The sequence below is a fragment of the Phoxinus phoxinus genome (genome assembly GCF_949152265.1).
Source record: "Phoxinus phoxinus genome assembly, chromosome: 1".
Taxonomy (NCBI): domain Eukaryota; kingdom Metazoa; phylum Chordata; class Actinopteri; order Cypriniformes; family Leuciscidae; genus Phoxinus; species Phoxinus phoxinus.
In genome coordinates this window covers 35,254,725-35,268,578 of record NC_136876.1, presented here as the reverse complement: position 1 = coordinate 35,268,578, position 13,854 = coordinate 35,254,725, and the positions used below count along the sequence as shown (strand labels likewise).

Sequence of the window (13,854 nt, the reverse complement as noted above, 5' to 3'; positions counted from 1 at the left end):
GACGTGAACAGTCTCTGACTGGGCAGACGGGACGTGAACAAACTCTGGCTGGGCAGACGGGACGTGAACAAACTCTGGCTGGGCAGACGGGACGTGAACAAACTCTGGCTGGGCAGACGGGACGTGAACAGTCTCTGGATGGGCGGACGTACGTTTTCCCCTTCTCCGCCCGCAATGGCGAGATGGTGGCTCTAATCCGTCCCTCACCAGTCCAGGGACGAAGGGGGGCCAAGGTGGAGGGTGGTGTTGGCCTTGTTCTCGACCACCTCCTCCTCTGTGACCTCCCCGGGTCCCACGAAAAATAACTAGGCGGGTCCCCTCAAAACAATCCCTCCTCTCCCGCTCGATGGCTGGGGAAGAGAAGTTGGAACACATACCGCTGGATCCTTGCATTGTGACGGAGTCCTTCTGTCACGACACACACAATGGAGAGACAGCAGATCCAAGTGCAGTAAGATGTATTTATTAAAGGGGTAATCCGTACTCACAACTAGTTCAGGCAGAGGTCAAAATCCAGAAAGGCAATCCAAAACACGAAACAAAACAAGAAGCAGACAGAATGTAGACAACGGAAGTGTGGTGACTATTAACAAGGACTCCGTGACAAACACTGAAACTGACAGGGTATATATACACAAGTGCTAATTAAGGTGACAAGAAACAGCTGAACACAATGAACACTAAGTGAGAGACAGGATCATGGGAAATGTAGTGAGAATGTGGATGACACCGTGGGGAAGAGGACATCTAGTGGACACCAGGAATACACAAACCAGACACTGTGACACTGGGGAGTAAAAAACTGTGTTTTTGCATCTACAGATTTAGTGTTGTTGTTGTTTACAGAAACTAAATTGTCAATTGAAATAAAATATAGCCTAAATATTTCAAAATATAAAGAAAAAAAAACTTTAAATAACTTTAATCAACATTTGAAATGTTGGCTTAGAAATTATATAAGTTAGAAGTACTAAAGCTAAAATGTTAATATATAAAAGGTAAAAATAATAATAATAAAACAATTGCTAAAACTCATACTAAATTTAAAATGAAACGTGAAATATAAACACAAATGTAAATTTTAAATATTATAATAGTATGAATAATAGGAAAATAACACTAATGCTGTCATACAGTATCAACAGCGTATTCAACAGTCCCTTTGGTTCCAACTTTCTCCATTATGTATCTTATTATTGTCAGTAAAGATGATTTTGTACACGCTGAACCCCGCAGTTGCTTTAAAGTGTTTGCCATCATTATGAACAGATATAGAACAAAATCACACTATTTAAATGCAAATTTGTGGTGACACCTACTAACATATGGAGTTGCCTTTCCTTTTCTCCATCGTTTTCACATGTCACATATTGTCTCTTGTTGCACTCCAATTCTTCGTTCCAACCCACAAATCAATACCCACACACCCTCCACCCACCATTTTATAACTTCCTAGTTTGCAGCATTCCAATAATAATGCTAGAGAGGTGACAAATAACATTATGATGTAATGAAAATGCATACAGTATTAAATAAACAAAGTAAAAACAACTTTTTAAACCTTCTATTAAGAAAACTTTCACATAAATACATTTTCTTTTTTCTTTTGAAAGATATTTTTCAGTTTCATCAGCAGAACAAAAACACTTTAAATAACAGTACAGCCCACTGAAGAGATGTACGTTTATCGTTCACAGCCTCACTTTCATTCCGGTTAAAAATCAAAGATGGCGCCGCTGCTGTGAATGAGGTCTGTGGACATACCAGTTGAGAAGCACAATACTTGACCATACATACATAGCAACATATATTTGGCCATCCTCTCATTAGCAGTAATATATAACTGTTTTTGGTTTGAAACTGGTTAAATCTACCTGTTATTTAGCAAGAATGAAGTATGCATCTTAATTTACAACCATGCTTTTTCAACTTTCGATGTCATTAAAACAGTATATTTTAGTTTTACATAGTCCAGCTCATCAAATTTACCTGCAGTGGTGTCCTGGAAAAATAATTAAGCGTCTGTGCACAGCAGAGATGACAGGTCATAAACAAGCCCTTGAAAAAAACTATTTTATTCCTGGACTTTTCGCTGTTGCCGAGCACACAACTCTACAAGGTGATTGTTCACTATATGTGGTTAAGTCTAGGGCAGTGGTGATAACCTCTTCAAATAATTGCTCTATTTCAGCTGTGATTGCAAACAATAATGCTGCTCTCCCCTTTTTCCCAAGATTAGAGCGATATGAATAAAATATAAACCTCCATTCAGCACAGAGGGTAGCGCAAAGAATAAAGCGCAATGATTCTAAAGTGCCATTTATTGTTTATTTTGTTTCATGGTAATTTAGATAAGCGTAATTGCCAACAAGTGCCCCTAGGGCTCTACCACTGGCATTTGCAGCAAGACAATGGCTATTGCTGTTTTTCGTTTTCCTTAGAGTTCAGGCTTAGCCATGCTGCCCGATACACACACATTATAGGTCTCAGACCTTTATGTTTCAATAGGAAAACAACTGGGGCTGTATCTCTTTGACTCCTCTCAGGTTGGAGTTTATGTTAAAAAGTGTTGTGGTTCATGTGAATAAAATGCAATATCTACCCAGTCAAAATTGAGTTAGGACAGTAAAAATGGGTCTCTAGGATTGTGAGCTGACACAAGCCATTTGTATTACAATAAATGGGAAAATCTGAAAGGCCCAATATAACTCTAATAAAAGAAGTCCCACCACCTAAATAAAAAGCCAATATGCAAATTGGCCACGGTCTTTATGACAGTGTTTGCAGCTGTGAAGCGGTTGGTATCATGCAACTTGTGCTCAGCCTTTGCCTTCGGCTGGACTAGCCTGAAATATAGGTTTTAGCCTTATCTGAGAATAAGAAACTGTCAGGATTCAGATAAGGGAGGACCCAGGCGCAGAATGAACAGGGGGTGATATTTATTGTCAAAGACAAAACACAGACAGGAACAGTCCAAACAAGGGCACACAACTGGAGAACAGGTAGGTCGAGGGCACAACTGGAGAACAGGTAGGTCGAGGGCACAACTGGAGAACAGGTAGGTCGAGGGCACAACTGGAGAACAGGTAGGTCGAGGGCACAACTGGAGAACAGGTAGGTCGAGGGCACAACTGGAGAACAGGTAGGTCGAGGGCACAACTGGAGAACAGGCTGGTCAGGGATGAGACTACTCCAGGCTCTTTGGCAACAGTGGAAAATTGACAGCAGCTCAAGGAACCAGAGGCCTGGCATAGGTGAGATGAAACAGCACTAGGCACTAGAATGGCTTGCCAGGATAGGAGTCTCGATGACCAGGGAAGAACAGGATGCAGGGCAGGAACCAACACACAACAAGAGATAAACAAAAAACTATGACTAAAAAAACAAGACTAAAAATAATAACTGGAGGTAGCAAAAGGGAAAATAAAGTAAATAAAATAAATATTTCTCAAAATAGGTAACTGGTACATACAAACAAAAGAAATGAAACAAGACTGCAACCTTAATATAAATAAAAGATTACTTAACAAAAAATAATAAGTCATAAACAAGGCTTGAGGGAACTAGAAGTATATAAAGACTAGAACTAAAAACATAGGAACAAAGAAATTACAATTTAAAAAAGCAGAAACAATCAAACAAGGAAAACTAAATCTAGCACTGACTGACAATTTATGTGATAACCGCATGCACACGTTACACACAGACAACGCACAATCCAAACCAGCAAAAATGTGAGGGAAAGAGGCATAATATAAAGGAACCAGAGAACATGAGGATCAGGTGAGCACAATTAGTGAAACAAGGACAAGACGTGGACTACACAAGGGGGCATGGTAACAGGAAACAGGAGGAGGAGGAGAGGAGAGCATGGCAAACACAAGCAAAGACAGAGCCATGTGCTCAAACACAAGACAAACATAGAAACAGAGACAAAACAGACAAGGCTGCCAGGGCAGAACCCTGACAGAAACTTATTTTACAATTTATCTCCAATTTTGTTGCTAATTTTATATATTTAATTAAAATTTTCATGTTTGTCCGTCTTGTACGGAGCCCTGCACGACATGCAGACTAAAACGATATGTAGCATATATCGTGTCCACAAATGAACAATTTGTTCCTTCAACTTAATATGTCAGCACGTTTCACTAATTCGTTCCCTTGTTTAAGTAAATAGCGTGCACCATAATTTATTCCCTCGATTTAATAAATCATTGCCACATTGTAATAATTTTTTTCCTTGTTTTAGTTAAATCAACATTAGTGAAAAAATTAGTTCAACATTGTCACGATTTACTAAAACGAAGGAAAAATGTCTTAATTCAAGGCCGTGATTTATCTAAAACGAGATAATACATTCTTAATTTGAGGCCATGATTGAACTAAAACGAGATAACAAATTCGTAGTCCGTGGGAATGAATTCTTAATTCATGGCCACGATATATATATTTCTCATGGGTCTAAAAAGTAAATTTCTTAGTTCCAGTTTTGGTGTAATTACTATTGCTGCGTCCAAAATCAAAATATTCCCTACTATATATGTGGGGAGAAAAGTATTAGTATGTCCGAATGCGTAGTATTAAAAAAACTTTAAGCGAAAAGTACCTGGATGACCAACTACTTCTGCCGAGACTCTGGAGTGCACATTTGATTGACACTTTACTTTCCCATAAGGGCCACGGGAGAGGGTTTGTAAATGGCAGGGAAGTGACGCAACTGACGCTGGTAGATCACATGACAGTGACAACATGTCAGATGTGGCACATCCAAATTTCATTCAAACTTCTCATATTTTTTTAAACGAAGTAAATTCAAATATTGTACCTTCTCAGCATGGGATTTCAGGCGCAGCATATGTTGTGCTATGTAGGGCAGCAATAAAGCTTGAATTCTGACATGCATAACCAAAATACCTTCAATTGGATGCATATGATGTTTCAAAACCTAGAATAGGGGATTATCACGCTTCCGGGTTTCATGGGCGGGATTTTTCAGCTTTGTGCATGTCCACTTCCGGCACAGTTCAACAATGGCTGAAACGAAGGTTAGATGTCACTGCTCTGTTCCACTTTGTAAATCGAATAAACAACACCAATCCTACTTAAGTTTTCATGGATTCCCGACTGAAATTAAGCTCTAGCGCAAGTTCTGCCGGGAAGACTCAATTGTTACGTAACTTATTACCTTCTCATCTATCCAATCATATCCTAATACTTTTGGTATAAAAGGTTGGTACTTACACACGTCTGAGTTCGCAGATGCTGTCGCTCCATTCACTTCCACCCTCTCCACCACCTCGCAGATGGGACCTTCCTTTTATCTTCTGCCTTCGTCTTCAGGCAGGATATGCAGAGTCCGAAACCTAGGATTGCAAGCTACGGACGGGGCCAACGCCAAAGAACTTGATTGTTTGCTGAGCTCTTAATAAATGTTAATAGTCACAGTATTTATTCTCCTGAGTCTTTCTGGTAGAACTGAGTCTTGTTCGTAAAAACTCTGAGGATTGTTCATTCTAGCAAAAAGGACACTCGTATGCTGACGTTAGCTAGCTGACACTGAGTAGAGGCTAAGGTTCTTCCTATCAGAATAAATGAAATGGGTGAATTGACTCATCCTCATTTAAAGGTGAATAATCTTACTTTAGTTGGGTTTAACTCTCTCTTTATATACAGATTACATAAACAGAAGAATATTTGATTTAGTTTTGAATTAGATCATTTAAAAGTACACACTTAAATTATTATAAATATATATAGCTCATGCCTGGGTGAATAGTATTCGCTGAGTTTTGTATAAGTTTAGAGACGTGCTCCCAAAAAAAAGTTTGCGGAGACGGAGAGGCAGAAAGCACACCCTGTTTATTTTCTTTATTTTACAGAAGCACAATGTTTAATTTTTTTCCGCTTGTAAGTGGACACATAAAAAGTAGACATTTAACAGTTTATTTTATTTTTATTTCTTAAGTCTGTATGACCATAAATGACAGAGTATTTTAAGTCTATTTTGCTGCTATGTGAAAAAAATCGAGCAAAACGCGGTTGCTCGTTTGCCGACCTACAATTTATAACCATACAAACATCTGAGCTGACGCCGAACTGACGTTAGCATAAGCTAACCTACCTAGCTAATGTTATGTTATGTGTAATGTATGTAGCTAGTAGCCACTCAACTTCGTAGTCGTAGATGAAGTTCTCGAAAAAGAAACTGTATCCCTTGTCCTCTTTGGAGCGGGCTGTGATGGAGTGTTGTTCAGTTAGTCGATGTACGTCAGAAAAAGTTATTTTGGGTAAATTTACCAGGGATGCAGTATAAGTAAACTTAGGGTCGTCCATAATTCGCCTGAGTGATTCACCGGAAGTGGCAGTGCACAAAGATCACTGAATGCGGAAGTAATAGCCTACGTATCAGCGTGATAATGGCCTATTGAACTTTTCAACGAACTGGTACCTACAATGCCCAAAAAATGCTGTCTAAGCAGCTCACTAGGTTGTGAGAACAAACACTACAAAAAAATCCTATCGATCAAGTGATTGTCAGGAGCCTGAAGCTAAAGCTGGCCTCCCATACTGAGAGCTATCCGTTCAGCCCTGACAACATGTCCTTCAGCATCAACAGAACAATCAATGCAACAAAACAAAAAAAATGAAACAATAGGTGAGTTTCCCTTGCAGATCTATCTTTGCAAGAGTTATAATGAGGATCCAAGTTTCCTATTCTTTCATAATCAGCACTTTCATACACTAATCAAAAAAGCCCGTCTGTCCATTAACTTTCCAAAATGCTTTCGCTTCAATTAACTTCCATGCCTCCAAAGATTTTGTGGAGTGTAATTGGTCTCAGCTCAACTGCCTTTCAGCACTCATCAAATAAAATAGCAAGATGAAAATCATTTATGGAAGTCTTCAGCATGCCCGTGCTTTAAGCTGTCAGACCAAACTTCTCCTCCTCCTTGTGCACGTTTGGTGAGTGAAAATGTCACAGTACATCTTCCAAGATCACATTAAGCACAGCCCCCGTGCTCTCTGGGGAGGGGGAACTTTCAAACATTATGTTTCCAGACAGAGAGGCAGGTTCAGTTGTAGTCTGGAGATCTGGGCACTTTTGCAGAAGGACATCTCTGACAGACTGTCCGTGTCAGATAGCTGCTGAATGGCCGTGGCTGAGCGTTTGCGGCTCCACCGGGAGCTGTCACTTCTTCCCCACTCCTCTGTGACACGTTTCTCCTGTTCCTCCGGGATGGCTGACCGGCAGCTCTACAAGATTACAAGAGACCACACAGCAGGATTAAACACACTGTTTATTTTATCACAGAGGCTTTGAAACCCAATAAAAGAGCAGTTTCATGGTGGCTATAAGTACGCTTGTTAATTAACTTGAATGAGATATTATTACTTTTATTATGATTATTTTATTATGATTTCTCACACTGTAAAAAATTATTCCCATGATTTGTTAACACAACACATTTTCTTTTGTCAAATCAACTTAGATTCACTAAGGTTGTTCAGATAAAAAAACATTTTTAGTTTAGGTTGATTAAACTAATGGCTTGACGGCAATGCACTGATATAAAATAAAAACATTAGTTGATTCTACTAATAGAGATAGTTCACAAGACCTCTGAGTCAACATTGAAAGCACGAGTCCTGATTGTTCTGGTAGTGGTGATCTAGTAGTGTTTCTTGTCTCTGATCTATTACCCACAGTAGATGGCGGTAATGCTCTTTTTAAGAATGCGAACCGCCAAATAAGCACAAAGAAGAAGAAGAAGAAGAAGAAGACCTCTGAGTCTTAATTTTCCCTGCGCATGCGCCGAACGACCGGGAGTAAACAACAGAGACGACACTTGAATGCGAAGGCGCGATTTTCTTCTCAGCCTCTTCAGAAGCAAGGAAAGACGGTTTATGGTAAGTAATTTTTAAATTCAATGTCTTATAGGCTGTTTTTGTCTAAGGGTAATTAAATTTATTTCCTAGAAAATCAGAAGATGGTTTAAATTAATCTATAAGTAATAATTTCCCCTCAGAAATTCCAGAAGTTTCCATTGAGGTAAAATAGTGTTTCTTATGTCATCTTTAACGTTACAGTTTAGTAAGGCTGTTAGTGAAGCGTTTCAACCTTCAAATAATCCCGACAAATAATAATATTTTAGTCATTTTTCATTTTCCCCGTGATTAAACACGAATGCGTAACGTTATTGCCCGTTTTAAAGTAATAGCAGCTAACGTTAATAATGCATTCAGGTTGAACGGCAATAAGTCGCCTTATAGAGATTGTAACGTTACTGTTATACTTATGCTTCTGAAGCAATAAGTGTTCAAATTAATCTTTTTTTTGTGATATTTCAGACTTGTTAAGCTTATGGACATGTTTGCCACACGACGTAACAGTTAACTTGGATCACACCAGAACGGGAAGACGCCATTTTCTTCACAGCTAGGCTGTTTATGGTAAGTAACGTTCATTTTAAAATTCAATATGTCTCTGTCTCAACTGGTTTAGTCTAAGATTAAATAAGTTATTACCCTTCTAGGCTGTCGAGGTCTGGTATTGTTAAAAAAAAAAATCGCTTCATCTAAATGGCATGAGACTTTACTAACGTTATACTTGCTATACTTCAGTACAGTAAAAGTGCTACAGTTTGTTATCATAGTAATTTTATAGTAAATCCAAAAGCAATGAATGGTAAATGAGCCAAGAGCAGAAATTTCATATAATTGTAAGTGTTTGTTTTCCACCAGGTGGCAGAAATAGTCCATGTTATTTGCATGAATGAAAATGAGTAATGGGGATCTTATTTAAAGTGAATTTTACTCCACAACTGTACAGTTAAATAATATAAGTTAAAGGTGGAATAGGTCATCTGGGAAATGCTAACTTTAGCCTGCTAGCTTTGAAAACATAGATCCCCCCTCCTTGCAAATCATGTCCAAACCCACGCCTACTCCAAAACCATGAACGAAGCAGAAGCGAGTCGTATGGAAGTAAAATAATGGCAAATGTTTTTGAAATAAAAAAGCCTGTTGAATTGCACTACTTGGAAAAAAAAAATGCATTGCATTAACCATGCTTGCATTTTAATGCATTGCATTTTTATGGGCTGAAATTCAACATGGTTGTATATTTAAGCTGTGAATATTTAATTTCAAACACATTTTCATTAATACAAATTAAATAATAATAATAATAATCCATATTCACCTTTTATATTTCACTTCCAAAATATTCAAACTGTTTAAAAATACAACCTATAATATTCAACAGGCAATTTTTGGTCCACTTTATTTACAAATTCGCTTCCACAAATTCAGTGGTTCAAATTCGACAGTAAATTCAACATTGACATCCAGGAACTGCAGGAAAAGCAGTAGATTACCGAGCATAATCTCCATCTGCTGTTAATCAACCTCACCAGCAGGGGGCGCAAGCGTGTGTTGTTGACGAAGACCAGAGCAACAGTTAGAGCAAGCCATTCATTCATAAAAACTGATTTATAGAAATGTAAGTGTATTTGTGATTATTATGAGGACTGTTTTTATGTTTAATTCAGTGTCTTCACGGTCCGTGTGTAGCCTACATGCTTTCTCTACCGTGAACGAGATTATAATGTTATTCCCCGATGCTGATGTACAGAACGAATGTTACATTTGAGGTAGACATTATTTCTCTTGGTTGTTTAGTTGCCTTAACTTTATATCGTGGCGATGTGTTGCAGGCTACTGGGTTTCCCTCAATAATTCAGGATTGCTGGACATATAAAACGCTTAGCTTAATGGACTAATACAGTGATATAAAAGACCAAACTCGCACTTTATTGAGAAGGCTGTACTATATGGCTACAGGCAAACAGACTCAGAATATGAACTTAACACGCAAAGTTTCACGCTAAGCGTTTCCCAGTGATATACTAGTTATAAGTTGGCTTGACGTTGGACATTCGCGCATTTAGGGACCGTCTCTAAAGTTACGTACGACATTGGTATACACGTTTCTAACTTCAATAGCAAACTTCTATTTATTTGAATAAATATAAATAAATGAAAAAGGTGTAGCCTACATCATGCTTGACACCTACATGAACACTTTAGAGTTGGTTTATGACTGTAAGTCATTCTCTTCCAATGCTATTGAAGTTAGAAACGTGTATACCGATGTCGTGTAACTTTAGAGACGGCCCCTAAATGCGCGAATGTCCAACGTCAAGCCAACTTTATAACCAGTATATCACTGGGAAACGCTTGGTGTGAAATTTTGTGCATATTCTGACTCTGCTTGCCTGTAGCCAAATAATACAGCCTTCTCAATAAGGTGCGAGTTTGGACTTTTATAATATCACTGTATTCGTCTATTAAAGGACAATTCCGGCGAAAAAATTAACCTAGGGGTAATTAACACATGGTTACCGAGTCGACCGTTCTCTGGGATGTGTTTTCATGATAATCGAATGTAAAGAGTTTTATCTCTAAAAACAGATTAGCTTATAACGCTAGTATATGGGGCATCGAATATAAGTAAAAAGAAGTCGCTTGTTAATACCACTAACACGGCTCAAAATAGCCTCACACTAACACGGTAGCATAATGAGGGTCCCTACATGCAAACCGAAGCATTGAGAACTTTGTAAGCGTACAGACAGTTTAATAAGAAAATACTTTATAAAGACAGTATATTACGTGTATACAGGCAGGAGCCATCTTTGGAAAACAGTCTCGACCAGTCAAGCCACGAACGTCGTGCTAGTCGATAGGTTTAAGTCACAGTTCAGCTCACGTAGCACGCCGTTCGTGGCTCAACTGGTCGAGACTGTTTTCCAAAGATGGCTCCTGCCTGTATACGCGACGTGTACTGTCTTTATAAAGTATCTTCTTATTAAACTGTCTGTACACTTACAAAGTTCTAAATGCTTTGGTTTGCATGTAGGGACCCTCATTATGCTACCGTGTTAGTGTGAGGCTATTTTGAGCCTTGTTAGTGGTATTAACTAGCGACTTCTTTTTACTTATATTCGATGCCCCATATACTAGCGTTATAAGCTAATCTGTTTTTAGAGATAAAACTCTTTACATTCGATTATCAAGAAAACGCATCCCAGAGAACCATCGACTCGGTAACCATGTGTTAATTACCCCTAGGTTCATTTAGCACCGGAATTGTCCTTTAAGCTAAGCGTTTTATATGTCCAGCAATCCTGAATTATTGAGGGAAACCCAGTAGCCTGCAACACATCGCCGCGATATAAAGTTAAGGCAACTAAACAACCAAGAGAAATATATGTCTACCTCAAATGTAACATTCGTTCTGTACATCAGCATTGGGGAATAACATTATAATCTCGTTCACGGTAGAGAAAGCATGTAGGCTACACACGGACCGTGAAGACACTGAATTAAACATAAAAACAGTCCTCATAATAATCACAAATACACTTACATTTCTATAAATCAGTTTTTATGAATGAATGGCTTGCTCTAACTGTTGCTCTGGTCTTCGTCAACAACACACGCTTGCGCCCCCTGCTGGTGAGGTTGATTAACAGCAGATGGAGATTATGCTCGGTAATCTACTGCTTTTTCCTGCAGTTCCTGGATGTCAATGTTGAATTTACTGTCGAATTTGTGGAAGTGAATTTGTAAAACGAAATAAAATGGACTGAAAATTGCCTGTTGAATATTATAGGTTGTATTTTTAAACAGTTTGAATATTTTGGAAGTGAACTATGAAAGGTGAATATAGATTATTGAATTTTTATTAATGAAAAGTTGCGATTTTCTAGGCCGTTATGGCTAGGAACTATACTCTTCATTTGCAACTTTTCATTTTCCGTCGGTCTTAGTACACGATGTAACTACAGAAGAGTCAAGGTTTAAAGGGATAGTTCACTTTGAAATACATTTTTGATATGTTTTAGCTTACCTCAAGGGCATTTTTATATGTCTTTAAAAATGTCTTTGTTTTCACAGTATTTTCAATTTTGATATTTTTAGGTCAAACCGTTGTTGTCTGACAGTCATATCATGCAGGTCTATGGGGTCCACCTCAAAGAGCATGCACAGAGAAGTCCAAATTAAACATGATTTAATGACTCGTAAATGTAAGTACACATTGATGGCCTAAGACACGAAACGAGCCGTTTGTGTGAGAAAACTAACAGTATTTATATCGTTTTTACCTCTTGTAACACAGCCACGTCCAAAGTGATCTGAGGGCGCGAGTGCATCCTGGTGTGTGACGTGTGCGCAGACTGGTGCATAGATGTTTACACTAGATGCCGCCTTGGCTACGGCAGTTCATTTGAACGAATGTCTTTAATGCGGCATCTAGTGTATATATATATATGCATCAGTTTGCGTACACGTCACACAGAAGGACGTGACTGTGATTACAAGAGGTAAAAACGATATAAATACTGTTAGTTTTCTCACACAAACGGCTCGTTTCGTGTCTTAGGCCATCAATGTGTACTTACATTTACGAGTCATTAAGTCATGTTTAATTTGGACTTCTCTGTGCATGCTCTTTGAGGTGGACCCCATAGACCTGCATTATATGACTGACAGACAAGAACGGTTTGACCTAAAAATATCAAAATTGAAAATACTTTGGAAACAAAGACACCTATATCTTGGATGCCCTTGAGGTAAGCTAAAACATATCAAAAATTAATTTCAAAGTGAACTATCCCTTTAAATAAGAAAAATATCAAAACTCTTTGGTAATTTTTTTGAGAGAGATGCTAACGGTCTAATCAGAATCAATGATCTATGCTAAGCTATGCTAAAAGTGATAATGCCAGACACGGAGATCGGCTGAATGGATTCGAAAACGGTAAAACTGTTTAACTCTAGGGGAGTTGGAAAATGACCCTATTTCAAAAAAAGTGGAGTGTTCCTTTAACACTCATTCATTGTTACCTACAAATGCTTTGTAAATTTGTAATTTTGTGATTCATAATAATTTCCTTTTTCTCTTATTAGCCAACTGATGAGGAAGAGGTGGTGAAGGGGATGAATGTTGGACTCTTGGTGGTCACAGAGGAGAACACTGCAAACCTCCTCCCAAAGGAAATAATTGATGTGGCTGTGGTGTTAGAGGAGGACATTGTGCTTGATGGCTTAAAATAATATTAAAAAGGATATTAAAGGAGAATATTTCTCAAACAGCAGTAAAAGGGTTAGTTTACCCAAAAATTAAAATTGTCATTACTCACCCTCATGTCGTTCCAAACCTGAAAGACATTCATTTGTCTTTGGAACACAAATTAAGATATTTTTAATGAAATCTGTCAACTACCACTGTCAAGCCCCAGAAAGGTAATAAAGACATCATTGAAGTAATCCATGTGACTCCAGTGGATTAACCTCAAGTTTATGAAGTGACGCGAGTGCTTTGTTTGCTCAAAAAAAATATATATATTTACAAAATATTAATCTATCAATCTCCAACGCACGTTCAAGTTTTTTTTGTGCAAACAAAGCACTCGCGTCACTTCATAAACTTGAGGTTAATCCACTGGAGTCACATGGATTACTTCAATGATGTCTTTATTACCTTTCTGGGGCTTGAAAGTGGTAGTTGCATAGACTGTCAATGGATTGACAAAAAGCTCTCAGATTTCATTAAAAATATCTTAATTTGTGTTCCAAAGACAAATGAATGTCTTTCAGGTTTGGAACGACATGAGGGTGAGTAATGACAATTTTAATTTTTGGGTGAAATAACCCTTTAAAACTAACCCTGCGAAGCAGGTTTCTTCATCTATTCCAGATTTTTAAAGGCTTATACCAATTTATAACATTTTATAATGAAAGGGTTAGTTCACCCAAAAATGAAAATTCTGTCAGTAATTACTC

The 13,854-nt window shown here is 38.1% G+C and overlaps 1 long non-coding RNA gene across 1 annotated transcript; it reads left to right on the top strand.

The window, feature by feature from the left end:
* Positions 1 to 7,775: 7,775 nt before the first annotated feature.
* LOC307005056 lies at positions 7,776 to 13,239 on the top strand. The gene is made up of 3 exons (XR_013799211.1): positions 7,776 to 7,911; positions 8,353 to 8,454; positions 12,979 to 13,239. It is a non-coding gene; the product is annotated as an uncharacterized lncRNA (long non-coding RNA).
* The last annotated feature ends 615 nt before the right edge of the window (positions 13,240 to 13,854 follow it).